Below are 5235 nucleotides of genomic sequence, written 5' to 3'. Positions count from 1 at the left end.
ACCAGCCTGACTAGTGCGTGTCACTCTCTGACTTTTTGATGCAGTTCTCCTCAGTGTTCCACGGTGGAGGCTTCTCTCTAAGGCAGGGGGTCTTCTACACCAGCAGACTAGGCCTCCTAGACCCAGATCATGAAAGATACAAATGACACAGAACCAGAGGTCATCGTTTTCTTATTTTTGTAGTTGGTCAGATCCTGCAATTTCCTACCAAGTTTCGCTCAGTGCCCTAATAAGATCCTCAGGAAGCAGCCAGGGTAGAGCTGTAAGGTGAAGACACTTAGGCCTCTGAGAGGTGAAGTTTGCTCAAGTGAGCTGGTGGTGGAGATGGGGCCAGGGCTCCTGGGAGCTGCAGTGTGTAGTACTGGGGAAAGTGGCAGGAAGGAGGAGTTTCCTGAGAGAAGGTGACTCATAGAAACAAGCCTCCATTCTAATCTACATGCTAGGCTCCCTGTCCAGGATGCTTCTGTTCCCCATTACTGTTTACCAAAGAGGTGCTGATGCTGTCGGAAACTCAGCATCTCTGGAAGCAGACAAGGCCAGGCTGTAACAGCCCATGTTCCCAGCCTGGAAGGCTGATTTGAGGAGGCTGGGCCCAGCATGGCACTTGCAGTCTCTGCCAACTCATCTAGATGGCAGGCGGTCCCTCCTCTGGGGATAGTGCCCCAGTCAGGGCTAAGAAGTCTCCTTGGGGTGGCTGCTTCTGTGGAGTTGCAGGGTTTGGGCGTTTGCTCTCTGTGACCAGGTGAGGCCAGGGCAGGCAGGTGTTTACCCAGGCAAGGACAGTCCCTCCTAAGGTCCAAGTCTTCCTGCCTACCCTGCACCAAGCCTGTGCCTCTTGGGAGACAGAGTCCTCTGAGATTCTAACCTCTTCTTCTAGTCCCTTGCTGTTTTCTTTCCTGCCTTGTACATCTGTCCATCTTCAACTGCCAACATGAGATTCAAGGCCTAGCCAGATATCACCTCCTCTCTGGAGCCATCTTTCTCTGCCCTCCTCTGAATGTCTGTGTAGTAGCACATCTGCACCTCCTTTAGACACTAACCTAGGGTCTTAGTGCTCTGTGTTCTAGGTGATCAGAGCTGTGACTTCTGGTCCGAACAGATACTACAGGTTCTCCTTGAGGGCCGTGCCTGAGTCCTGCTCACCTTTGTCTTCTTTAATGATTTGTTCAGAATTATTTTTGTCACCAATAACAGACTCTTAGCTCAAACTGACCTAAGGGAAAGGATCCCCTGGTACATGTTACTGAAAGTCTAGTGGCTTTAGGTATAGCCGGTCCAGAGCCCATTTGTTTCAGCTGTGTCTCTTGGTCCTGCTGCCAGTAGCCTCTTCTTGGGTGATGGCAAAGGTAGCTAACTCAGCCATCCTGGCGGAATCCCATACTGGAGGTCCATTGGTCTGGGTTGGGTCACATGCTCACTCCTGTGTCCGTGGCTGCTCAAAGAGAAGCTTTCTGATCGGCCAGGCTTGTGTCATAGTCTCACTCTAGGATTAGGGGTTTGTCATGGACCAGTTTTCAGGGAAGAGGTACTTTCCAAGGGAAATCCTGGTCACTGGGCAGGCAAAACAGCACCAACTCTGTGGAGATGATTTTCCTTGACTCCTTCCTCCCTCTCAGGCCCTATTCTTAGGGCCCATTCATCCACTCTCCTGGGTATTTCTCACACTTGCTCCTTGTTCTCAGGAACTTGCCCCCTATTCCTCTCCTTGGCCCTGGCCCATCATTGTTTATTCTTCATGTAACAGCCAGAGGTGCTTTCCTAAAACATATGCAGATCACATACTAATTAAAATTATTGATGGTGCCTCATTGCCCTTTGGGTGAAATTCATTCTTCTGAGCAAAGCATGTGCACCCCTTGGTGATCTAGCCCTCCAGCCCTGTCTCTCTCTGTTTCTTCCTCCCTCTGGGGCTTATGTTCCATGCTCCTCAAATCATCCCGAGCTGCCCTTTGCTTCTGCCTGGGATGCCCTTTCCCAGCTTCTCTGACTGGCAGAATTTTACTTTTGAATACTCAGCTCAGGCATCTCCTTCTCCAGGAAGGCCTCTGGGACTTCTGTGAACAGATAAGAAGACCTTCCACTCGGTGCCCATATCTGCTCACCTCTATGAGTTAGGCTGATTCTGATGATCAAATGTTCTGGCCTCTGCTTGCCCTTCAGGTGCTTCTTCCCATTTACCTTCCTAGTGCTTAGCTTGGCGCTAGGCCCAGTGATGCATCGCGAGCAGTGAGTATTGACAATCAGTGGACCCAGGGGAGCAAGGATCCTGGTGGGCCCTGCATGCCCTGGGCAAAACAGAGTTGCAAGCTTCCTGCCTGGACATGTTCAGCCCTGGGTTTATATGCCCTTCCTCCACCTGCCCTCCCCACAATGGTGGGTTGCCCTCTAGCCACCTTACTATAGGACTGCTTTTATTTTCTTCCTAACATTTTGCTTGGCTATTGTTCTTCTGTGTGTTTACTTATTATCTCTCTCCCAACCCCTGTGACTAGGACCTGCCAGCTCCACTAGACCAGATTCCAGTACTGACCATATCCTAAGTACTGGGAACAGCATCCCACATTAAAGGGGCTCAATAAATATTCAGTAAATGAATGGACTCCAGGTCACCCTGAGTGGGACATTTGATCTACATTTGGGAAGAATTGCCATTGTTCCTGGGTTCAAGGAGCTGATGTGAAACTGGGGGAGGTTCCAATATGGTTGGTGATCCTCTCCCCCTGGGGACCTCTATCTACTCCAAGCCACTGGCTGGCAGAGGCTATTCCAGAGAAAGAAGAAATGACTCATTCTAGGTTGGCCATCTCAAGATTTAATTCTCAGCAAAGCACCAATAATGACAAAGCAGATAAATCTGCAGGTGGCAGTGGGAAGGGTGAGCTTTCTCAGTCCTGTCTTCCTTTTTGCTGAGCTGCTAGGTTCGCTCATAGTCATCCCCAACCTCACTATCCTGTCCTTGCAGACTTGGGCCTTGCTGTCTCTTTCCAGTTGTCTATCCCTGCTCTGCTCTCTTTCATTATCTTTTCCCCCTTTTCATATCATCTTCTTCATCCACTGCACAGATGGTGGCATACAGTATGTGCACTAGCTATCCATGGGCTGATTCCACTTACAACATTTTCCTTTTCTAGTTAATGAGAAGGAGATGCAAACTCCAAACACTAACTGATTATTTTCTTCTAGTTTCAAGGTTCCTGATGCAGAATAGCTTGACACTTATGAGTCATGTGTTGATTCTATTTAAATTGTATCATCTATCCACCCACTAATCAATCCATCAATGCATCAATGTGTCTCTCCATCCATCCATCCATCCATCCATCCATCCATCCATTCACCCATCCATTTATCCACAAACTCATTCACTATCCATTCACCTGTCTTTCAGTCCATACATCCCTTATCCATCTGTCTGTCCATTCAACTATCCATCAAATATTCTATCCAATTGTTCATCCATATGTCTATTCATCCACTCTTCCATTTATTCATTCTTCCATCTGTCTAACCATTTGATGGATTGTCCATCCTTCCATCAATCCATCCATCCATCCATCCATCCATCCATCCATCCATCCATCCTTTTATTAACCCACCCATCCACTCATCTACCCATCCATCCATCCATCCATCCATCCATCCATCCATTCATCCATCCATACATCCTTCCATCTGTGTATTCATCAATCCATCCATCCATCTGTCCACTCATGCCTGTATGCATGCACCCATCCATCCATTCATCTGCCATTCAACTAAAGAATCATTTGTCTATCCATTGGTGCATCCGCTCTTCCATACACCCATCTACCCTTCCATCTAACTATCCACTCATCTATCCCTCCATCATCCATCAATCCATCCATCCATCCATACATTCATCCAGTCATCCATCATTCATCCATCCATCTACCATTGTGCAGCTATCTGTTCATCCATCCATCCATCCAACCATCTGTCCATTCCCCTTCCATCTACCCATCCTTCTGTCCATCTGTGCCTCTGCTATCCATCCATTCATCTTTTAATCTACCTGTATTTGTATGTCCTCTCATCCATCCATTCATCTGTGCATGCATTTATCTTTTCTTCTGTCCATCAATCGGTTCACCCATCCATCATCCATCCATCCATCCATTCACTCATCTATATATCCATCCTTCCAACTATCTCTCCATCCTTCCACCCACTCATTCATCCATGCATCCATCCATCCACCCATCTATCCATCCATCCATACTCCATCCACTCTCCATCCATGCACACATCCATCCTTCTATCCATCCATCCATCCATCCATCCATCCATCCATCCATCCATCCATCCATTTGATTACCTTCATCTTTCTGCCTATTCATTCACTCATTCATTCATCTATCTACCAATCCATTGGCCTCCATCCATTTTTCTACCCATCCAGGCATCCATCCATCCATCCATCCATCCATCCATTTATCCATCCTTTCACCCATACCTACGTAATTTCATAAATCTGTACATCTACCTAAACATCCATTCATCCATTTATCGATCATTCACCCATCTATCCTTCCTGTCAGCTATCCATCCATCTGTCCAACCATCCATCCCTCCATCTGTACATACAAACATACATACTTTTATCCATCTATTAATCCATCCATCCACCCACCCATCCAATCATCTATTCATCCATTGATTTGTCTGTCCATTCATCTATCCATCTGTCCCTCCATCCATTCATGCATTCATCTGTCTTTTTTTTTAAGATTTTATTTACTTACTTGACAGAGAGATCACAAGTAGGTAGAGGGGCAGGCAGAAAGAGAGAGGGAAGAGGGCGCCCTGCTCAGCAGAGAGACTGATGCAGAGCTCGATCCCAGGACCCCAGGATCATGAGCTGAGCCAAAGGCAGGAACTTCAACCCACTGAGCCACACAGGCACCCCCATTCATTTGTCTTTATCTGTCTGCCATCTAACCATCCATCCACTCCTCCACATGTCCATCCATCTTCCCACCAGTCTCTCTATCAACTATTTATCCATTCATCTGTCTCCATCCATCTGCCCACGCATCTATCACCCATAATCTATCTATCCATCCATCCATCCATCATCATTCCATAGCCATCCATCCATCAATGACCCATGCACACAATCCTCCATCTATGCAACCATCCATCTGTCCATCCATCTATCTGTCTACATCCTTTTGTCCTTTTGTCCATCCTCCCATCCATGCATTCATCCTTTCA

Source organism: Enhydra lutris, unplaced genomic scaffold, assembly GCF_002288905.1.
Source record: "Enhydra lutris kenyoni isolate GAN:26980312 unplaced genomic scaffold, ASM228890v2 scaffoldscaffold228, whole genome shotgun sequence".
In the NCBI taxonomy this organism is placed as follows: Eukaryota; Metazoa; Chordata; class Mammalia; order Carnivora; family Mustelidae; genus Enhydra; species Enhydra lutris.
Note: the sequence above shows the minus strand (reverse complement) of the source record.